The sequence below is a fragment of the Triturus cristatus genome, chromosome 1_2 (genome assembly GCF_964204655.1).
Source record: "Triturus cristatus chromosome 1_2, aTriCri1.1, whole genome shotgun sequence".
In the NCBI taxonomy this organism is placed as follows: Eukaryota; Metazoa; Chordata; class Amphibia; order Caudata; family Salamandridae; genus Triturus; species Triturus cristatus.
The window spans coordinates 832307210-832331704 of record NC_140580.1 but is presented as its reverse complement, the minus strand read 5'-3'; the positions used below and the strand labels follow the sequence as shown (position 1 = coordinate 832331704).

General features: G+C 48.5%; 1 protein-coding gene across 18 annotated transcripts in view; it reads left to right on the top strand.

The window, feature by feature from the left end:
• The window catches only part of HSPG2 (heparan sulfate proteoglycan 2), a 903404-nt gene that overhangs the window by 566237 nt on the left and 312672 nt on the right, over positions 1-24495 (top strand). The gene's annotated exons all lie outside the window — the stretch shown is intronic.

The following is a 24495-nucleotide window of genomic DNA, read 5'->3' as shown; positions in this document are numbered from 1 at the left end:
TTCCTATTATTCCCTCTCTTTCTGTCTTGCCTTTCAAGTGCTTGCCGTCCTTTTTCCCCAGCAAACCGGGCGCCACAAGCTCTAACTACGCCTCTGCTTATGAATGGTGATTTATGAATATTGGAGACCAATTTATTGAAGAGCATGTACCCAAATGAACAAAACTGTAGAAACCATGTTTACGTTTTTGTGGAGGGGGTTAATTATTTCAGGTGAACATGGAGTTTTTAAAAGTTCATTGGGCTTTCTGGCCAGAAGACTATTATTGAACTAGACTCCATTGTAGTTAATGTAGTCTTTAAATCAAGGATTGAAACATCATTGTACTCCAACAGGCCTGAGACTTGCATCATCCTCAGTTTGAGTATGTAATGCGGTTGTTTGGTAGTACCTAAAATATCATCCACAAAACTGTAAAATAGATAATAGGTAATAAGTCCTAGTTTTATTTATAGGACAATTATGTTGAGCTTCCATATTTAGTTGCAGCTCAACATTATCCTAGCTTACCCTTCCAGGCACAACAAGGATAGGCAATTTTCCACTTGAGTAGTGAGATATAGCAACGTACAAAACAGTTCAATTAATGGAATGCCTCAACCTAATTCTATATGTAGCTTGAGAAGAGGGGTCTATTTTTTCATGGCTGTACACCTTGTGTGGCTCACAGCTCCCTCTGCGAGAGTAAGATAAAATGTGGATAGGACGCAATGGGTTGTTGCCCTGATTGCTAGCTGTGGTGTTGGTGTAAGTAAACATTAAGCCATAGAACCTGCCCTTTCGTATTATTTGCCTGCTGTTGAGCCTTAGCTGTGGAATACGGGGAATGCTTCATGCTCATCTTCCCATTGCATGCCCTGCTCACCTGAAACCATTAAATACTAGTAACATCTTTGTGCATGGCATGAAACTGAATGAAATCAATGCTTTGGAGAACAAATGCTTGGAAAGGTCCAGTACTGCTGTTGCTCGAATATGAATTTACCTTAAATAAATGAAAAGACAAGAATCGTTTGGCAAAATAGGAACAAGTTGGTTAAATTAAACGCAGCGGCCAGGTGAGTATCGACAGAGGCATGTCTGAAGAAACTTGGACTACAGAAGGTTTGGTCGCACATATATACATTTTGTGGGTACAATTAAACACCAACATTCTTTAAAAAGCATCCTAGTCAATCATAAACAACAAATATAACCATCTGATAAGGGGGACACAGAGGGCTCTTGACCTCGGGGAGAGCTAATTTTGGCCTGTGTGTACGTGTCCAGATGCCCGGTGTGGTGAGCACATGATTACCACGATTGGTGTACATCTTGTGTTCTGATTGAGTGCTCCTAACTACATATGTCACCTAACGTTGTGGTATTTTGGATATGTGTGCCTTTGGCCAAACGTGTTTTATTGAGACCAACCTCCTCTGTCCTGTTTGTGGTGTGACTATCTATCTGTGGTTTTCCCTGGGTGCGCGTTTGTCTTTGGGCTAAGTGTAACCTTGCCTGTGACCGGTCAATCAGTAGGTGTGGGGTTAGGTTGCAGTCTGACCACGTTTTTCTGACTTGGAGTTGATGGGGAGGTTATCTTGGATGAATCCTACAGCAAATATATAAGTTTGTGAGTGCGTTCACATGTAACATGGCGGTTATTGATATCATATTTACCAATATTGTCATTATTATACGTACAGTTGTTACATCAACATTATTTTCACTGTTATTGACGTAATCATGCATGCATAAGTTACGGTGTACATCAACATTGGATTTACTGGTATTGCTATCACTATGCAGGCATAGATTACAGCGTAAATCGATATTGCATTTACTGGTATTACCGCTGCTGTGCGTGCACACATCAGTGTGTGCATTGCTATCGTATTTATCGATCTCCGCACCACCCACCTCTAGTTGAGAATGCAACAACATAATTTTCCCCATACGTCATGACGGTCCGATTATTTGAAATGATGTGTGTGGCTGTTCTGTGGTATCCCTAGATATTTGCATACTACCTACTTTGCGGACTGCGTTTTTACAACAGGAAACCTGCAGGACACCACACAGTAATAGTACAACCATGACAACCGGAAGCAGCAATGTGCAGAGCCTTGTCATCCATAAGGGGAGCCAGGCGAGGAGACTATGAAACCAGTCCTGCTCAGGGGCACACCCCTCCTCCATGTCTGTTTGTAGACGATGCAGTGCTTGGATGGCAAGAGCGAGAGTTCCATTATCAGGATAATTCCCAGGAATAAAAGTACAACAGAAAGCACCAATCTTAGCACAGAGCCCTCCCTCCATCACAGTCAACAGGCTCAACACATACCAGTGTTGCATCACCATGAGGCGTATGGCTCTCAGTTCTAACCTGATAGCATTAAGCCCGAGCTCATGGTTATTAATCATTCTTAACATTTCCCACCTGGTCATTTATGACTAGCGGACATTTGCTTTTGTTTGAACAAGGGTATGGACCCTACTGCATTGATTTGAGTGGCCGTGAACAGTCTGAATTCTTCCGGAAAGTCCTTGTACTGAGCCCAACCAAAATAATCAGCAGTCTTCTTCAAGCCTGATGCAACAGAGTTGTTTTCTTGTGCGTTTGTTTTAACAACTCAGACCGATCTTCTCAAGGGATGACCAGGGTCGGGTGTGTATGGTTATGAGGGAGCAGAAGCCCCGAGCCATAGGCAAAGTTACCACAATGCCAGTAAAAATTAATTTGCATGGAGGTGCCCCATTGCAGGTCTGATATTTGCAACACCGCTTCAGTTGACATTGGTCCCCAGCCGTATCATCCCTTTGCCTCTGAAATACAAAGAATACTGTGTAAGTTTCTGTAGAATTAGGGGTTGCCCCTTCCCTTCCAACCAAGTGTACTTGTTTATTTCGGTATCCCAGATTTCCCGTCATGAGTGTCCGTGCTAGAGCTCAACTCCCTCCCATAGAACTCATTTCCCCTAGCGTTATCAAGGTGGATGGCCCTCTACTGGAATTCCATACCAGGGATCCATTTGTCATTGTAAAAGGTAGCCTCAAATACATTAAAGGCCATCCGGAGACCACAGAGAGAAGCAGGCGGACTCATTTGCACACTGAAGCGCGGTTTTGCTACCTCTAAGAACCTCTTTTATCCAAAGTCTCTGGGCCAAACCGTGTCCTCTCCTATCTGCGCATTCTGTCTAACTCTGTTTGAATGCCGCTATGTTCAGTAAAAAGGTACAGTGCTGTGAGATAGGCCTCATACCGGGAGATGTTTACTACTGCTTTATGTGGTTCTAATCTACTGGTTTGTATCTTTGCACTAATCCTACAGTGATGCATGTGGATGAGGCAGTTGGATTTCTTGGGGTAAGTAAATTCTATGTGCACCTACAGCGTGAGGTATCAGTGAGCATATATAACATGGCCTGTTCGTGGTTTGAGTGCCCACAGTGGTCATGTGTTTGATCCAGTGATAATTACCTGGTAATTTCCCTATTCAAAACCTCATTACCTATTGTTTACCGCTGTAAAGGGTGAAATGATGGACCTTTTGATGACCGTGTTTCACCAAACAGGAGACTTTACATAATTATGAAAATTAAATGCAAACAATATTTAAGGCAATAATGAGTGGTGAGTTATTTTAAAGGGTTTTATTTTTAAGTCAAAAGTTAAGGTTCTCGGACTCTTTATTCATTGGTCAAATATCCATCCGTTTACAGAATTGAAAAATAGCATTAGTACAGAACATATTACAGTCTACATATAAGCATCACATATAGGAAGGGAAATGTGGCGCAAACTGTCATTCAAAACTCTTAAAGAGTTTCTAAGAAAAAGATTAAGTCTTGCAAGGTTAATCAATAATTAATAATGGCAAAATCTCCCATAAATAGAAATAAATGCATAGGGCAAATGCATCTATTCAAAAGCAGTTAGTTAAAGCATGACATTTTAAGTTTAGCACCTAAAATCTACACTGTTCTGATCCTTTCAGCTCTCTCTGCCTCGCTGTGCTAGTCTGTATCTCTGTCTCGGGCTGCAAAATAGCCCCCACAGATGCAGCCCCTCCTTCTCTCTCCTCTCTGTGCCCAGCACAGAAACTGGGCCTGGCCCTCAGAAAAAATGAGCAAAATGAGGCACTCCTCCCACTTGTATGCCATATTTCAAGCAAAAGTTCATGTGCTCGGTCCTCATAGCTGATCCAATCAGAACTTCAAGACACATCATCTCCTCATGGGCTGATTGGATACGTCATTAATCAGGCGTGTTCCTGTAGGAAGGTGGATATCTGACTATGGTTACCCCCAACTTTTTGCCTAGTGTCTAGCTGGTTTTTCGACTTAGTTGGCCTGAGATCCTGCCATTCAGGGTCTCAGGCTGTCTGCTCTCTCTGTAAAATGGACTCCATGTACCCTAGGTACATAACCAATTGGTAAGGATCACCTTATTGGACCCTGTACAGGGTACCCTAGGTACCCAGGGCATAGGTGTACCCTAGGCCTCCCAGGGGCTGCAGCATGTATTATGCCACCCCTGGTCTGGCCTTCCAATCAGACACAACTGGCTGATCACTCAGAAAGGGGCAAGGTCGTGTAATCACCCCTTGCTTAGGTGTAGTATTCCTATACCTACCTTATATAGACACATGTGTACCTATCAGTCACTCCTATGGCAGGCCTTAACAATCCTGGAGGCAGAGTGCTTGGTAACATGTGAGATGGTGCTCTAGCATGAGCTGAGCCTGTCTGCAGCTTTCGGAACCATGTCCTTATAGCTGTTCTATGATATAGCCTACCATATACTCTTAAAGTGCCTTATAATCTTAAACGGTTATGGTAACTATGGTTGGGCTGTATCAAAACATGTCGTGTAAGGTGTCTAACACTTTGGAATAATACCCCCATACCATTTCTGGTGATGAGGATATTATTCCCCCCTTCTAGAGGGAGAGACATGTTAAAATCATACTTTGCTGTTTATCTCTAACCAAAGCCTCAGCATCACAAAATGGATGCTGCTGCCACAGACACAAGTCTGACCTCCTGCAGCTGGGAGTGATCCCAGCCAGGGAGGCCTGGACAATAGGTTTCCTGCTTGGGGAGGTGCTAGCACCTCCCCAGACAGCCTTTAGTGTATTGGGGCAGGGTGGGCTGAAAGGAATGAGACATGCCTGGGGCACACAAGGTGTTCCTTGCATAGTCCAGTTCAAACCGGCGCTGGGGCACTCCAGCCCCAGCTCTGGCGCGAAACTGGACAAAGGGATGTGGGTGTAACCACCCCCTCCCAGGTCCCACCCATAAGGCGTGACCTAGCAGGTATCCCAGCCCCCCAGATTAGTATAAGAGTGGGAGTTGGGCCTCAAGAGATTAGATTATCCTGAACCTGCAAAACTGAACAGAAACTCTGGACCTTCGACATTCGACGAAAGAAGAAGACTGAAGAATCTCCCTTGTAGCCAAGGAGTGGCTACCCTGTGCAAACAGGCACCATCAAGTGACTACCCTTTGCTTTGTGAAACGTTCGACGAGGAACCGATTGCAGAGCCCGACCAGAGCCTTGATTTCCAGACTTCTCCGACCCTCATCCACATCTGCAGCAGAGCTGAGATCCGTGGAGGCGACGAGCGACGTGGGACCGGCTACCTGGGAAAAGTGGCTAGTAACTTACAGCGCAGCTTCTGAGGTACCCTCGAAGTTGTGCACCGGGGATTGAGAAGCCCCAACCCCAAGCACCATCTGCACCGAAGACCAGCCCCCCACACTCCACGAGTCCTGCGTGGGGCCCTTCAGCATTTTCCTGCTTGCCGCGTCTGTCCGGTTGCTTGCCCGCTGGCTAGTGGCCTTTGTGACGACGCTCCCTGAAATCTTCTGCGCTGGTTTGGCTCCTCCAGACTGGCTCCCGCTTCCCTGCAAAGAAGAAGCACCCCAGACCTTCCTGGTCTGCACCAGAAGCAAGTCCCTTGTTCTTCGTGGGTTCCGCTTGCCAAGGCTTGGTGAGTCCTAGTCCAACTTCGACGCCGCCGACAGCAAGAGCCTTCGTGGGACAGCTCGCCTCCTGGTCCTGGTCGTCCTCGACGCTTCCTGGTCCTCCTGGCTGCAGCGACAAGCTTCACCTTCCCCTGCAACTCTTCACGACATCGCCTGGTTCCTTCCTGGTTCCACGTGGTCACTGGCTAGTGACCTTGACTCTGTCCCCTCTGCTTGCAGGTTTCTTCTCTTCTTGATCCCAGGCTTGGGATCCACCGGACACTCTCTCCTGACTGCCTGTCAGCATCTTTCTTCAGGCATCCATAGGAGTCGACGACGAAAACGACGCATCTTCACCCCTATGCACCCGCAGCCTGTGGGCTAGGTAATTTGGGTACTCCGGTGCTCATCAGGATAGTGACTATCCTAGTGTCTAGTTTTCAAGTCTCAACTTCCTAGCTACTCCGGAAGTGTCCTAAATCTATCTATTTCTAAACTGTAACATTGCTATTGACTTTTACGCATTACGCGTGAGTGTTTCCACTCTGCACACGAATCCCGTGGGCCTCCCACTTCCTAACTGACGCTAGTGTAGTGTAGCCCCAGCGATTCCCTAGGCCTAGGCCTATTCTAATTCCGTGACAGTGGTTCTTATACCACTTATTTAGTATATGGTTTGCGTGGCCCCTAGGGCCTAACTGTATTACTTACCTGTGTGACTTACTGTATGCATTAATAAGACTGTGTTGTACTTACCTCTAAACTCATAAAGAGTGCTGAGGGTTTGCTTAGAATAAATACACTTTATTTTATATATATATCTGTTGTGGTGTCCTTTCATTTGGTATTCAAGGGATTATATATGGTATCACAGCTGGCTTCACATGCCATTCAGAGTTTAGCCTAAGACTGCTCTTGTCCATGCTACCACTAGGATAGCTGGTCTATAAGGTTGACTTGACAACCAATCACCATAAGGGTATTTGGACTGATATAAGGTGTACACTATAACTAGTGACATCATACATCAGGCCAACTTCTCACATTGGTGAGCAGCGGTTGGGATCTGAGCTTGCTGTTGTAATACCATTGTAATCTTGAGATACTAAATTGGAAGATCACACAGATATTGTCTAGGTACATATAACATAGTTTATAATACTTAAGTCCTACTGGACTTAGTAGTTGTAGGGTGAAGGGAGTAACACACCCTGACTACAACTACTAGAGAGGTTTAGTAGATACAACTAGTGTAGGTAGGTGCACACACCACACCCTCACTAGAATCATGCCCCTGGATGGAGATCACACTGATGCTCCCTCAGGAGAGGAGAATCCTAGACAGGTTCCCTCTAGGTATGATGCATTCACATTCCAGGAGATGAGACAATTGTGTACCTCCAGAGGAATAAAACAGGGTGCAAACCCTACCCTTAGACAGCTAGTGGAGCTTCTGGAGGCCTATGATGCTGAAAGAGCTGCCAGGGATGGTGCCATAGCTGTAGATAAGGGTCTACCCACCACAGATGAGTCAGATGGGACTTCAGAGGAAGAGGTAGACAGCCAGAGCCAAGTAAGGAGACTTAGCCAGGCTAACTTAAGCTTACATGGGAGTTTGCATGGGGTCCCCCCATACAGACCCACAAGTAGGCATTCACAGAGAAACAGGAGGGACAGATCCCCTTCAGGGGAATCCATCCACTCCCATGTCTCTAGCATCTCTAATGCTTCCTCTCACAGGGGAATGACTTCACCTGAGAGAAAGGAGCATAAAGCCAGAATGAGGGAAGCTAATCTGAGGATTCAGAGGGAAGAAATTGCCCTTGCCAAAGAGAAGCTTGCTCTGGCCAGAGAGCAAAAATTGTGTGGGTCAGAACCCACTGGTGGCAGCAACATCCCTAGAGATAGGGATAGGTCTTATGACCATAGAAACCTAAGCAAGATAGTCCCCCCATATCAGAATGGGGATGACATCCACAAATGGATGACTGCTTTGGAGAGGGCCTGCAAAGTACAGCAGGTACCCCAAAGTCAGTGGGCAGCTATCTTGTGGCTCTCCTTTTCTGACAAAGGTAGAGACAAGCTCCTCACAGTCAGTGATGAGGATGCAAACAATTACAAAGTCCTGAAGAGTGCTCTGATAGATGGGTTTGGCTTAACCACTGAGCAATATAGGTTGTTGTTCAGAGACACCCAGAAGACACAGACACAGGACTGGTCTGATTTTGTGGATTGTGCTACTAAGGCTTTGGAAGGTTGGTTAAAAGGCAGCAAGGTGCAGGACTATACAGGATTGTACAACTTGATTATGAGGGAGCAGATCCTTAGTAATTGTCAGAACCAGCTTCTCCATCAACACCTGGTAGACTCAGATTTGACCTCTCCCCAAGAATTGGGAAAGAGGGCAGATAAATGGGTCAGGACCAGGATTAGGCCTAAATATCAGGGTGGTGACCAAAAGAAAGATACCTCCAAGCCTCAAGAGAAGGGTGGGGATAAAGCAAAAGAGAAATCTTCCTCAGGGCCCCAAAACTCCACACAGTGTGGTGGGTCCCAAGCTCCCTCCTCTACCACAGTTAAAAAGCCTTACTGCCATGTGTGTAAAACACCTGGGCATTGGAAAACTGACAGCAGTTGTCCACAGGCTAAAAACAAAACTGTTCCTCCAACTACTCCTGTCACACCACCTATTACTGTCAGCAGTAATCCCCCAGGTGGTGGGAGTGCCCCCAAAAATTTGGTTGGGTTTTCTTGGGGAACACAGGGGGATCCTGGCTTAGCCAATTCCCCTGCAGCAGCTACTCTTGTCTGTGATGGTGGCATGGGGTTTGCCAACTTCACTGCCTGTCCCAACACTTTGGGTAGGTACAGACAGGAACCCTACATCAATGGTAGAAAAGCTGAGGCCTACAGAGACACTGGAGCTAGCATCACTATGGTGGCCCATAGGCTAGTTCCCTCTGAGCAGCTTTTGCCTGGTTTCTCATACCAGGTAACTAACATTGATGGCAACCAGAACAGTCATCCCATGGCAGAGGTATGTCTCAGCTGGGGAGGTGTCACTGGCCCTAAAAGGGTGGCAGTGTCTCCAACCTTGCCTGTGGACTGCTTGCTGGGGAATGACTTAGAACTCTCAGCTTGGGCTGGAGTTGAACAAGACACCCATTCTAAAATGGTAGGCCTTTCCAAAAAGGGTAGTGGGGTTGTGCCAGTCACAACCCCTGTCCAAGTAGCTTTCCTCCCTGAAAAGGTTGGAAGGGCAGTGGTAGCCACAGCCCAGGCACAGACAGACTTCCCTGTAGAAATTGGCAGAGCTGTGACAGTCACAGCTCAAACACAAACTGAGTGCCTTCCTGAAAAGGTTGGCAAGGCTGTAATGGTCTCAGCCCACACTCAGACTGATATAGGTGTAGTGAAGCCTGAAACTATGGATCACTCCACACAAACAGAGAGTAGTGGGGAGGAAGAAAAGTCTCCCTCTCCCCAGACATTAGGAAAAGGTCAGCCTCCTCAGGGATCTGACCTCACCCCTTGTGAAGGAACTGCCCCAGAGGTAGCCAGGCCTGGCCTGGCAGAGCCTCTGATGTCAGTGGCCCCTTCCAAGGTGGGACCCAGTCTGGTGCAGGTAGCCTGCCTCTCTCTACCCTGCCTCAGTCAGCCCAGGGCTGCAGAGGTCAGGGAGGCCAGTGGACCCCAAGAGGGCCCCTGTAGACAAGAACCCCCCCTTCAAAAGAATGAGGATTGCCTGGTTAGTTGCCCTAGCCAGGTGATGGGTAAAAACATTCCTGAGGGATCCCCTTCACAGGTAGTTAGGGACCTCCCCCAGAGGGATTCTGTTGGGCACAGGCAAACATGGGACCTTAGGGCCCCAAACCTGACCTGTCCCTCCAGTAAGCCCACAAAAGGGACCCAGCCTCCAGCTTTAGGTAGCCAGAGGCTGACCCTGAGAGCACAGTGCAACTCAGTTAGAGAAAGAAAGGCATCCATGGTGGAGGATGATTGGATGAAGCTGAGGCCTCACTTTGGGGACACTCACTTCAGTACTCCATCTCAACACCAGCCTTTTACTTTGCAAAGACACACCAAAGGTAGAGATTCCCTATGGTGGAGACCCTATGATATCTTTAGGATGAGGGATTGCTTAGTGGACCATGAGACAGGGGGTAACCATGCCAGTGCTGGTTCTTCCTTATATGGCCACTCAGGCAATAGAGGCTTACCTTGTCAAGGCCAGCCTTATCTCCTTTCGTTTGGGGGGGGGGTTCTGTAGGAAGGTGGATATCTGACTATGGTTACCCCCAACTTTTTGCCTAGTGTCTAGCTGGTTTTTCGACTTAGTTGGCCTGAGATCCTGCCATTCAGGGTCTCAGGCTGTCTGCTCTCTCTGTAAAATGGACTCCATGTACCCTAGGTACATAACCAATTGGTAAGGATCACCTTATTGGACCCTGTACAGGGTACCCTAGGTACCCAGGGCATAGGTGTACCCTAGGCCTCCCAGGGGCTGCAGCATGTATTATGCCACCCCTGGTCTGGCCTTCCAATCAGACACAACTGGCTGATCACTCAGCTGGGGCAAGGTCGTGTAATCACCCCTTGCTTAGGTGTAGTATTCCTATACCTACCTTATATAGACACATGTGTACCTATCAGTCACTCCTATGGCAGGCCTTAACAATCCTGGAGGCAGAGTGCTTGGTAACATGTGAGATGGTGCTCTAGCATGAGCTGAGCCTGTCTGCAGCTTTCGGAACCATGTCCTTATAGCTGTTCTATGATATAGCCTACCATATACTCTTAAAGTGCCTTATAATCTTAAACGGTTATGGTAACTATGGTTGGGCTGTATCAAAACATGTCGTGTAAGGTGTCTAACACTTTGGAATAATACCCCCATACCATTTCTGGTGATGAGGATATTATTCCCCCCTTCTAGAGGGAGAGACATGTTAAAATCATACTTTGCTGTTTATCTCTAACCAAAGCCTCAGCATCACAAAATGGATGCTGCTGCCACAGACACAAGTCTGACCTCCTGCAGCTGGGAGTGATCCCAGCCAGGGAGGCCTGGACAATAGGTTTCCTGCTTGGGGAGGTGCTAGCACCTCCCCAGACAGCCTTTAGTGTATTGGGGCAGGGTGGGCTGAAAGGAATGAGACATGCCTGGGGCACACAAGGTGTTCCTTGCATAGTCCAGTTCAAACCGGCGCTGGGGCACTCCAGCCCCAGCTCTGGCGCGAAACTGGACAAAGGGATGTGGGTGTAACCACCCCCTCCCAGGTCCCACCCATAAGGCGTGACCTAGCAGGTATCCCAGCCCCCCAGATTAGTATAAGAGTGGGAGTTGGGCCTCAAGAGATTAGATTATCCTGAACCTGCAAAACTGAACAGAAACTCTGGACCTTCGACATTCGACGAAAGAAGAAGACTGAAGAATCTCCCTTGTAGCCAAGGAGTGGCTACCCTGTGCAAACAGGCACCATCAAGTGACTACCCTTTGCTTTGTGAAACGTTCGACGAGGAACCGATTGCAGAGCCCGACCAGAGCCTTGATTTCCAGACTTCTCCGACCCTCATCCACATCTGCAGCAGAGCTGAGATCCGTGGAGGCGACGAGCGACGTGGGACCGGCTACCTGGGAAAAGTGGCTAGTAACTTACAGCGCAGCTTCTGAGGTACCCTCGAAGTTGTGCACCGGGGATTGAGAAGCCCCAACCCCAAGCACCATCTGCACCGAAGACCAGCCCCCCACACTCCACGAGTCCTGCGTGGGGCCCTTCAGCATTTTCCTGCTTGCCGCGTCTGTCCGGTTGCTTGCCCGCTGGCTAGTGGCCTTTGTGACGACGCTCCCTGAAATCTTCTGCGCTGGTTTGGCTCCTCCAGACTGGCTCCCGCTTCCCTGCAAAGAAGAAGCACCCCAGACCTTCCTGGTCTGCACCAGAAGCAAGTCCCTTGTTCTTCGTGGGTTCCGCTTGCCAAGGCTTGGTGAGTCCTAGTCCAACTTCGACGCCGCCGACAGCAAGAGCCTTCGTGGGACAGCTCGCCTCCTGGTCCTGGTCGTCCTCGACGCTTCCTGGTCCTCCTGGCTGCAGCGACAAGCTTCACCTTCCCCTGCAACTCTTCACGACATCGCCTGGTTCCTTCCTGGTTCCACGTGGTCACTGGCTAGTGACCTTGACTCTGTCCCCTCTGCTTGCAGGTTTCTTCTCTTCTTGATCCCAGGCTTGGGATCCACCGGACACTCTCTCCTGACTGCCTGTCAGCATCTTTCTTCAGGCATCCATAGGAGTCGACGACGAAAACGACGCATCTTCACCCCTATGCACACGCAGCCTGTGGGCTAGGTAATTTGGGTACTCCGGTGCTCATCAGGATAGTGACTATCCTAGTGTCTAGTTTTCAAGTCTCAACTTCCTAGCTACTCCGGAAGTGTCCTAAATCTATCTATTTCTAAACTGTAACATTGCTATTGACTTTTACGCATTACGCGTGAGTGTTTCCACTCTGCACACGAATCCCGTGGGCCTCCCACTTCCTAACTGACGCTAGTGTAGTGTAGCCCCAGCGATTCCCTAGGCCTAGGCCTATTCTAATTCCGTGACAGTGGTTCTTATACCACTTATTTAGTATATGGTTTGCGTGGCCCCTAGGGCCTAACTGTATTACTTACCTGTGTGACTTACTGTATGCATTAATAAGACTGTGTTGTACTTACCTCTAAACTCAGAGTGCTGAGGGTTTGCTTAGAATAAATACACTTTATTTTATATATATATCTGTTGTGGTGTCCTTTCATTTGGTATTCAAGGGATTATATATGGTATCACAGCTGGCTTCACATGCCATTCAGAGTTTAGCCTAAGACTGCTCTTGTCCATGCTACCACTAGGATAGCTGGTCTATAAGGTTGACTTGACAACCAATCACCATAAGGGTATTTGGACTGATATAAGGTGTACACTATAACTAGTGACATCATACATCAGGCCAACTTCTCACATTGGTGAGCAGCGGTTGGGATCTGAGCTTGCTGTTGTAATACCATTGTAATCTTGAGATACTAAATTGGAAGATCACACAGATATTGTCTAGGTACATATAACATAGTTTATAATACTTAAGTCCTACTGGACTTAGTAGTTGTAGGGTGAAGGGAGTAACACACCCTGACTACAACTACTAGAGAGGTTTAGTAGATACAACTAGTGTAGGTAGGTGCACACACCACACCCTCACTAGAATCATGCCCCTGGATGGAGATCACACTGATGCTCCCTCAGGAGAGGAGAATCCTAGACAGGTTCCCTCTAGGTATGATGCATTCACATTCCAGGAGATGAGACAATTGTGTACCTCCAGAGGAATAAAACAGGGTGCAAACCCTACCCTTAGACAGCTAGTGGAGCTTCTGGAGGCCTATGATGCTGAAAGAGCTGCCAGGGATGGTGCCATAGCTGTAGATAAGGGTCTACCCACCACAGATGAGTCAGATGGGACTTCAGAGGAAGAGGTAGACAGCCAGAGCCAAGTAAGGAGACTTAGCCAGGCTAACTTAAGCTTACATGGGAGTTTGCATGGGGTCCCCCCATACAGACCCACAAGTAGGCATTCACAGAGAAACAGGAGGGACAGATCCCCTTCAGGGGAATCCATCCACTCCCATGTCTCTAGCATCTCTAATGCTTCCTCTCACAGGGGAATGACTTCACCTGAGAGAAAGGAGCATAAAGCCAGAATGAGGGAAGCTAATCTGAGGATTCAGAGGGAAGAAATTGCCCTTGCCAAAGAGAAGCTTGCTCTGGCCAGAGAGCAAAAATTGTGTGGGTCAGAACCCACTGGTGGCAGCAACATCCCTAGAGATAGGGATAGGTCTTATGACCATAGAAACCTAAGCAAGATAGTCCCCCCCATATCAGAATGGGGATGACATCCACAAATGGATGACTGCTTTGGAGAGGGCCTGCAAAGTACAGCAGGTACCCCAAAGTCAGTGGGCAGCTATCTTGTGGCTCTCCTTTTCTGACAAAGGTAGAGACAAGCTCCTCACAGTCAGTGATGAGGATGCAAACAATTACAAAGTCCTGAAGAGTGCTCTGATAGATGGGTTTGGCTTAACCACTGAGCAATATAGGTTGTTGTTCAGAGACACCCAGAAGACACAGACACAGGACTGGTCTGATTTTGTGGATTGTGCTACTAAGGCTTTGGAAGGTTGGTTAAAAGGCAGCAAGGTGCAGGACTATACAGGATTGTACAACTTGATTATGAGGGAGCAGATCCTTAGTAATTGTCAGAACCAGCTTCTCCATCAACACCTGGTAGACTCAGATTTGACCTCTCCCCAAGAATTGGGAAAGAGGGCAGATAAATGGGTCAGGACCAGGATTAGGCCTAAAAATCAGGGTGGTGACCAAAAGAAAGATACCACCAAGCCTCAAGAGAAGGGTGGGGATAAAGCAAAAGAGAAATCTTCCTCAGGGCCCCAAAACTCCACACAGTGTGGTGGGTCCCAAGCTCCCTCCTCTACCACAGTTAAAAAGCCTTACTGCCATGTGTGTAAAACACCTGGGCATTGGAAAACTGACAGCAGTTGTCCACAGGCTAAAAACAAAACTGTTCCTCCAACTACTCCTGTCACACCACCTATTACTGTCAGCAGTAATCCCCCAGGTGGTGGGAGTGCCCCCAAAAATTTGGTTGGGTTTTCTTGGGGAACACAGGGGGATCCTGGCTTAGCCAATTCCCCTGCAGCAGCTACTCTTGTCTGTGATGGTGGCATGGGGTTTGCCAACTTCACTGCCTGTCCCAACACTTTGGGTAGGTACAGACAGGAACCCTACATCAATGGTAGAAAAGCTGAGGCCTACAGAGACACTGGAGCTAGCATCACTATGGTGGCCCATAGGCTAGTTCCCTCTGAGCAGCTTTTGCCTGGTTTCTCATACCAGGTAACTAACATTGATGGCAACCAGAACAGTCATCCCATGGCAGAGGTATGTCTCAGCTGGGGAGGTGTCACTGGCCCTAAAAGGGTGGCAGTGTCTCCAACCTTGCCTGTGGACTGCTTGCTGGGGAATGACTTAGAACTCTCAGCTTGGGCTGGAGTTGAACAAGACACCCATTCTAAAATGGTAGGCCTTTCCAAAAAGGGTAGTGGGGTTGTGCCAGTCACAACCCCTGTCCAAGTAGCTTTCCTCCCTGAAAAGGTTGGAAGGGCAGTGGTAGCCACAGCCCAGGCACAGACAGACTTCCCTGTAGAAATTGGCAGAGCTGTGACAGTCACAGCTCAAACACAAACTGAGTGCCTTCCTGAAAAGGTTGGCAAGGCTGTAATGGTCTCAGCCCACACTCAGACTGATATAGGTGTAGTGAAGCCTGAAACTATGGATCACTCCACACAAACAGAGAGTAGTGGGGAGGAAGAAAAGTCTCCCTCTCCCCAGACATTAGGAAAAGGTCAGCCTCCTCAGGGATCTGACCTCACCCCTTGTGAAGGAACTGCCCCAGAGGTAGCCAGGCCTGGCCTGGCAGAGCCTCTGATGTCAGTGGCCCCTTCCAAGGTGGGACCCAGTCTGGTGCAGGTAGCCTGCCTCTCTCTACCCTGCCTCAGTCAGCCCAGGGCTGCAGAGGTCAGGGAGGCCAGTGGACCCCAAGAGGGCCCCTGTCCACAAGAACCCCCCCTTCAAAAGAATGAGGATTGCCTGGTTAGTTGCCCTAGCCAGGTGATGGGTAAAAACATTCCTGAGGGATCCCCTTCACAGGTAGTTAGGGACCTCCCCCAGAGGGATTCTGTTGGGCACAGGCAAACATGGGACCTTAGGGCCCCAAACCTGACCTGTCCCTCCAGTAAGCCCACAAAAGGGACCCAGCCTCCAGCTTTAGGTAGCCAGAGGCTGACCCTGAGAGCACAGTGCAACTCAGTTAGAGAAAGAAAGGCATCCATGGTGGAGGATGATTGGATGAAGCTGAGGCCTCACTTTGGGGACACTCACTTCAGTACTCCATCTCAACACCAGCCTTTTACTTTGCAAAGACACACCAAAGGTAGAGATTCCCTATGGTGGAGACCCTATGATATCTTTAGGATGAGGGATTGCTTAGTGGACCATGAGACAGGGGGTAACCATGCCAGTGCTGGTTCTTCCTTATATGGCCACTCAGGCAATAGAGGCTTACCTTGTCAAGGCCAGCCTTATCTCCTTTCGTTTGGGGGGGGGTTCTGTAGGAAGGTGGATATCTGACTATGGTTACCCCCAACTTTTTGCCTAGTGTCTAGCTGGTTTTTCGACTTAGTTGGCCTGAGATCCTGCCATTCAGGGTCTCAGGCTGTCTGCTCTCTCTGTAAAATGGACTCCTTGTACCCTAGGTACATAACCAATTGGTAAGGATCACCTTATTGGACCCTGTACAGGGTACCCTAGGTACCCAGGGCATAGGTGTACCCTAGGCCTCCCAGGGGCTGCAGCATGTATTATGCCACCCCTGGTCTGGCCTTCCAATCAGACACAACTGGCTGATCACTCAGCTGGGGCAAGGTCGTGTAATCACCCCTTGCTTAGGTGTAGTATTCCTATACCTACCTTATATAGACACATGTGTACCTATCAGTCACTCCTATGGCAGGCCTTAACAATCCTGGAGGCAGAGTGCTTGGTAACATGTGAGATGGTGCTCTAGCATGAGCTGAGCCTGTCTGCAGCTTTCGGAACCATGTCCTTATAGCTGTTCTATGATATAGCCTACCATATACTCTTAAAGTGCCTTATAATCTTAAGCGGTTATGGTAACTATGGTTGGGCTGTATCAAAACATGTCGTGTAAGGTGTCTAACACTTTGGAATAATACCCCCATACCATTTCTGGTGATGAGGATATTATTCCCCCCTTCTAGAGGGAGAGACATGTTAAAATCATACTTTGCTGTTTATCTCTAACCAAAGCCTCAGCATCACAAAATGGATGCTGCTGCCACAGACACAAGTCTGACCTCCTGCAGCTGGGAGTGATCCCAGCCAGGGAGGCCTGGACAATAGGTTTCCTGCTTGGGGAGGTGCTAGCACCTCCCCAGACAGCCTTTAGTGTATTGGGGCAGGGTGGGCTGAAAGGAATGAGACATGCCTGGGGCACACAAGGTGTTCCTTGCATAGTCCAGTTCAAACCGGCGCTGGGGCACTCCAGCCCCAGCTCTGGCGCGAAACTGGACAAAGGGATGTGGGTGTAACCACCCCCTCCCAGGTCCCACCCATAAGGCGTGACCTAGCAGGTATCCCAGCCCCCCAGATTAGTATAAGAGTGGGAGTTGGGCCTCAAGAGATTAGATTATCCTGAACCTGCAAAACTGAACAGAAACTCTGGACCTTCGACATTCGACGAAAGAAGAAGACTGAAGAATCTCCCTTGTAGCCAAGGAGTGGCTACCCTGTGCAAACAGGCACCATCAAGTGACTACCCTTTGCTTTGTGAAACGTTCGACGAGGAACCGATTGCAGAGCCCGACCAGAGCCTTGATTTCCAGACTTCTCCGACCCTCATCCACATCTGCAGCAGAGCTGAGATCCGTGGAGGCGACGAGCGACGTGGGACCGGCTACCTGGGAAAAGTGGCTAGTAACTTACAGCGCAGCTTCTGAGGTATCCTCGAAGTTGTGCACCGGGGATTGAGAAGCCCCAACCCCAAGCACCATCTGCACCGAAGACCAGCCCCCCACACTCCACGAGTCCTGCGTGGGGCCCTTCAGCATTTTCCTGCTTGCCGCGTCTGTCCGGTTGCTTGCCCGCTGGCTAGTGGCCTTTGTGACGACGCTCCCTGAAATCTTCTGCGCTGGTTTGGCTCCTCCAGACTGGCTCCCGCTTCCCTGCAAAGAAGAAGCACCCCAGACCTTCCTGGTCTGCACCAGAAGCAAGTCCCTTGTTCTTCGTGGGTTCCGCTTGCCAAGGCTTGGTGAGTCCTAGTCCAACTTCGACGCCGCCGACAGCAAGAGCCTTCGTGGGACAGCTCGCCTCCTGGTCCTGGTCGTCCTCGACGCTTCCTGGTCCTCCTGGCTGCAGCGACAAGCTTCACCTTCCCCTGCAACTCTTCACGACATCGCCTGGTTCCTTCCTGGTTCCACGTGGTCACTGGCTAGTGACCTTGACTCTGTCCCCTCTGCTTGCAGGTTTCTTCTCTTCTTGATCCCAGGCTTGGGATCCACCGGACACTCTCTCCTGACTGCCTGTCAGCATCTTTCTTCAGGCATCCATAGGAGTCGACGACGAAAACGACGCATCTTCACCCCTATGCACCCGCAGCCTGTGGGCTAGGTAATTTGGGTACTCCGGTGCTCATCAGGATAGTGACTATCCTAGTGTCTAGTTTTCAAGTCTCAACTTCCTAGCTACTCCGGAAGTGTCCTAAATCTATCTATTTCTAAACTGTAACATTGCTATTGACTTTTACGCATTACGCGTGAGTGTTTGCACTCTGCACACGAATCCCGTGGGCCTCCCACTTCCTAACTAACGCTAGTGTAGTGTAGCCCCAGCGATTCCCTAGGCCTAGGCCTATTCTAATTCCGTGACAGTGGTTCTTATACCACTTATTTAGTATATGGTTTGCGTGGCCCCTAGGGCCTAACTGTATTACTTACCTGTGTGACTTACTGTATGCATTAATAAGACTGTGTTGTACTTACCTCTAAACTCATAAAGAGTGCTGAGGGTTTGCTTAGAATAAATACACTTTATTTTATATATATATCTGTTGTGGTGTCCTTTCATTTGGTATTCAAGGGATTATATATGGTATCACAGCTGGCTTCACATGCCATTCAGAGTTTAGCCTAAGACTGCTCTTGTCCATGCTACCACTAGGATAGCTGGTCTATAAGGTTGACTTGACAACCAATCACCATAAGGGTATTTGGACTGATATAAGGTGTACACTATAACTAGTGACATCATACATCAGGCCAACTTCTCACAGTTCCTGTTCAAATTTTAGTCTTGTGATTTATAAAAAAAATGTGTGCTCTTCTCTCCACGTTTAAACAGGCTACAAAAATATGCAACATAGTGAAGGTCGAAGAGACGGAAACAGGAGGGTGTGATTTATTAACAAAGTCCTTTCATTGAAAGTTGGTAGGGAAGAGGAGCACATTCCATTCTAATGTTCAAGGGCAAAAACTGCAGTAAGCTGAGTCCACTAAAGCAAACTGAAATCACGTGGTTTTCTACACTGTGAAACACAATTCAGCACATTTCTACTCTTGCAAAAATACATGATGCCATTTTGAAAGTACAAATACATTGTCTAAATTAATGTGCATTCTATAATGAGATCACATATTGATTAATCACATATAAACATGGCTGTTCAACTAATTGAGCATGTTTTCACATGAAAGCACCTCCAAACTGAAGCATTCTGATCATCCCTTATGTTTTCATCTTGCTTGCGCCACAATCTGCATGCCATTTTAGAAATCATGTTTGCAGCTTTTTGCCATATAATAATGCATGCATTTTATAGGTGAAATCTGAGCTCCATCATGTTGATACCATGTGTTGTATAAAAGCGTGCTGTGTTTTGCGTGTGAGATGCTAGCATTGGGTTCAGTGTTTGTGTACGTGAGATGCGAGAGGTCTCGGCGCATGCGCTGAAAGAATGTTAAATCGGGTTTCATGATACTAGGCATATTTTGGGGGATTGACAAGGCGTGAGCACCCCGGATAAGAAGAGTGTTTACAAAAATACAGGGGTACATAACTTAAAAAACATTCGTAGGCTGTAGGATGGTCTTCGGAGGAGATCTGTCGCCTGAGCACTAAGAGGTGTATTGGTGAAGAGCAAAAAAGAGTTTATTAAAAAAAAAAAAAAAAACAGCTGTAAAGTCAATTTGTAGTTTGTGCTCGTGAGCAGTTGGCTTGTGGAAGTCCTTTTGGAGTCTGTGATCAGATTTTCTTTTGGAGGCCTCGGCCCAAGAGGAGGCAGCTGCTTCAATGATGGTGCACGTGTGGTTAGATTTCTGACCTGTAGGATAAGAGCTGTGGGTTGTTAGCTTGAAAAAACTTGTAGTTAGACAGTTTTTAGAACAATTCCTGGTTTTCTGTTTATGGGTACATTCTGTGGCTTTACTGGAGCATGAAGCTACACTACCTAGCAGGATGCTGAACAATGGTGGTAGCACTTTTAGGGAATTGTAAGTTTTAAGTCGGTCTTAGTTTTATTTATCTGCTTGCTACGGTTGGGACTATATTTTTCTCTGGGGATGCTCCATAAAGAGGTGTGCTATTTCAATCTGTGTGAGGCCGTCCTTTTTACCTGCATGGACTGCATGCAATTTTAAGGAGCAGAGGAGTCGTGAATTATTTGGTGGTCTGTTTGTCTGACATATGAGCGTTTTTCTGGTCTTCTCACGTGGCCTGCAATGAGATTCTCTAAACGGGGGTGGGTTGTTGGGTTATAAAGTCTTTCTGGAAGGTTTGAGAATTTTGGCCCGTTTCTAGGCTGTCTCGTGGTTCCGGTGGGTGTTTCCCTGTGGTCTGGGCGTTGCTGCCTTTAACAAGGAATACCGGAGGTGGTCGGAAGGTCGTTTGTGGACCCCTGTGCGGCCCTGCTGGGAAATTACTGGGATTGTTTGTTTGCAGTGTTTTCCGATGAGGGACGAGTGTGCCGCTGAGACTCATCGTGCTCTGCCGCTTGTAGGTGGTGTTAATGGACTCAATGGATTTTCTACTACAGACTGGGGTCGTGTGATTGCGTTTCTTTTGAGTTTTGAGGACATCTTTCCCCTATTCATGTGAGGAACTTGGCTCCTGACATCAGAGCATTCACCTTGTATTGGAACTAAAGGAGTGCCTCCATTTAGTGCTAAACCCTGAAGTTGGTGAGACATACGTAGCCGCCAAAGTTAGACTTGAGTGAGCGGTCCTGGGTGCCTGCATTTATGCACCAGCTTGGGGGCTACCCTGCTCCCTTGACAGACTGTCCTCCCCCGGGGCCTAGTCAGCAAGCCCCGCCCTGGGGGACCATCCGGCATAAATGCCTAGACCCCTATGTGTCCATAGATGGTGAATTCCGGCGGGGCCTCCCGATCGACCTAGTATTTGGCAGCTTACACAACTGTTGCGGAGGTAGGTAAGGAAATGTATCTGCACGATGGTGTGAGGGAGATGCATCTTGTTGCGGTTGATCTTGTGCTACTGTGTGTTTGTATTTTGTGATTGTGGAAAGGCGTTGCCACCCCAAACAGTTACCCCTCCCTGCCGCATCTGTGGCCCCAGTCCTTGAGGGGCTGGGCTCACTGTCTGCAGTGACTGTTGCTACAGGCTCGGCCAACCATCCAGTCCCTGCTGTGGCGGGGCGCCAGTTGCCTGATTTCCCTGGTGCTGATTGGAAGCTGCGGTGGCATGCCTCTGGACTTGATTTTGTGGATGGGTATTCTGTGTGGGTTGTCATGGGATTATACCTTTTTGTTTGTGGTATGCTTTCAGGCGACATCGATTGACCATGTCACCTTGTTTGTGACAATAGCTACCTTTGAGACTGATGCCATCTGTACACTAGCGGCCAATGCAGCCCCCTCTGCAGCTGTCTTCTGCCATTTCTGTTGCTCTAATTTGGCGGTCTCTCTTTGGGCCTTCTCCTCCTGCTTTTCCCCATCCTTCTCCTGTTACTTCGGTAATAATGTAATACGTGGGCCTGTATCTTCCACAATGGTTTGGTGTCTAACCCCACTACACTATCTAGTCCAGTTTGAATCTCAGTGGGTAGTCTCTTTTTGAAGATGTTGTAAAAGAATGCAACCTGGAGACCCATCTCAGCCAAGGGCTGTCCTGCCTCTTGTCCCCATCATTCTCTCATTCTATCTAGGAAATCGGTTATGGCCTCCCCAGGCTTCATGCATTCTGCCATCAATCCTCCTATGTCTGGGTGGGCGGGGAATATCTGTCTCCCTCAGCGCCGTTCATATTTGGTGTCTAAATGAGTACAATGCGGCCTTGTCATGATTGTTGTTATCAGCGTGACTGCAGGGAAGCGGGTTTGAGAAAACTGTCTGTCTGCTCCCCGGTGAGACTGCTGAGCAGACTTTTGATGTCACCTAGTGGTACGTTTATTCCTGCTGTTTTTTTCAGAACACAAGATCCACTTATCTGCCCCATCAGGTATTTCTCTGTCAGAACTCTGTAAAGCTAAATCGGGTTCTCCAGCCGACCCCTGTCCTCCGAAGTTTTTTAAAATCTTGGCCCCGTGGCTGAACCCCGTACTTAACTCCATTTGGAATTCCTCCTTGAAAGTAGGCACTTATCCTACCAAATGGAAAACTGCGTTTGTCCAGCCGATCCTGAAGAAAGAAGATGCAGACCCAGCAGATTTAAAGAACTTCAGGCCTATCTCACTTCTTCCAGTGCCAGCTAAAGTACTGGAGAAGGAAGTTCAAATACAGCTGGCCGAATTCTTGGAGTCCCATAAACTTCTGCACAACTCACAGTCAGGCTTTAGGGCAAGATATAGTACAGAGACTGCCTTGCTAGAAGTGGCAGAATCAGTAAGGGAGACGATGGACCAAGGGAACTGTGCGATGTTAGTGCTGCTGGATTTATCCGCAGCATTCGATATGGTGTCGCACCAGATCCTTCTAGAAAGACTTGCTTCACTGGGAGTGACAGGAACCACCCTGAAATGGTTCCGTTCCTTTTTGGAGGGGCGTTCCCAGAAAGTGCTCCTTCGTCCGTATGTGTCCTCTTCTAGCCCTTTGATATCTGAAGTCCCGCAGGGCTCGGCCCTGAGTCCCTCCCTTTTTAATGTCTATTTGGCCCCCTTGGCCCCTATAATCGAACAACTAGGGGTAAAAGTCATCTCCTATGCTGATGACACTCCGCTTCTGTTCTCTTTCAGGGAACACTCGGAGGCTTCATTTTCTAACTTTTGGAGATGCCTACTGAAAGTGGCCTCTTGGATGACTGATAACTGTATGAAGCTAAATGCAGAAAAAACGGAGATACTCTTTTTTTAACCAACCTTCTCCCCCCAGGTCCGATCTTTGGTGGCCTGCTCTAATCATCAGGAGCTACTGGTAATCCCTCATTTTAAGAAAGCTAGGATCGGTGGCAGGGCCTTCTCGGTAAGAACAGCCATCTTATGGAACATCTGCGGAAATCCTCATCAGAACGGGTTTTCAGGAAAACCCTAAAAACATGGCTGTTCGACCGGATTTAGTACTTTTCAGCGCCCTAACGACCTTTCTGCTCTTCTGCAAGCGCCGGGACACCTCCGTTGGAGGTAGCTGCGCGCTCTACAAATGACAGTAATAATAATAATCAATCAAGGGGGGCAGTTTGTTTCTGAGCCTTTCTTTGTCCATCTGTGTCCAAGGCACGTAGATGGTCTCTGATACACCTTTCTGCAGTAGCAGACAAATTCTGGCATAGGTGGCTCCGTCGGCTTCTCACCGACTTAGCGCTCCAATCATCTTATGCATTCCTGCATGTAGGGGTAGTTCCATCCTGGATCCACCTCTCAATGCCGAATGCAGTCCTCCAACGGCCATGTCATCTGGTTTGAGGAGTTTCTCCTTCAGTCAGGGCCAATCAAACTGGCCCTTCCTTTCGGTCCAGTAGATGGCATAAAGGCCGCATGAAGGCCTCACCCACATTTTCTGAACACTATCTCTCTAGAGTTCGGTCTACTTGACCGGCGTGTTCAGGGGGAGTGCCGGACGTCCTCGTCGCTGCTTTTGTGCGCGCCCCAAGGTGCCATCCTGCTCCTTCTGTGTCTCAGTTGTGTTTCAGTCAGGCTATCCTGACTACTTATTTCCTGGTCAGTCCTTTTCCTGTGCCAACGGCCAGGTGATGTGTGTGCTTCTTTTAGGGGCCCTCCTTCTGATTCTTCCCCCGACTCATTCACATGTGGGGCCCAGGGCCTAGCACCGACTTCCTCTGTGGGAAGGGGGTGTTGTCCCACCTCCCTGCTGGGCTTCCCAGACAAGAGCTCTCTATTTCTATCCTTACCTCACACCTCCTCTAATTCCTACTGGGCTGCCTCCGCTCAGTGCTGCATGCTATTTTTTTAAGTAATGGATTTGCCTCAAACCCACTCCCTGATGCTTCCTCTGCACTATGGGGGTACCCTGGGTAATACAGCCCACGGTTCCCCCTCTGGAGTCTGATCTGGAGAACTGGGGACCCTATCGTCACGTCCACTGGTGGAATCCCCTTCCAGGATGCCACAAAGTATCATCTGACCATAGGGTGGCCTGTGGGGCGGTTCCTTGTTCTGCTTGGACGTGATGGGTCGTGACCAATGGGTGTGGGTGTCGAAACCCTAGGAAGCCTTGCACTGGACTGAGACGGGGCTGACCTTAGTCACCGGCTCTTCCCCCCCCACCCCCATGTCTGGTGGCTTGCTGTCCCTGGGGAGGTCCACCAGCCTCCTCGACCGGTGGATTGGTGCAACACAGCGCAAGGGGGACTGGGATGGCTAGCATCAACAAAAGCACATCCCTGCCGGTGTATGGTAGGGGAGGTGCTGGGGCCACCTCGAAGATGGCCCATAGTTCAAGTAGGTC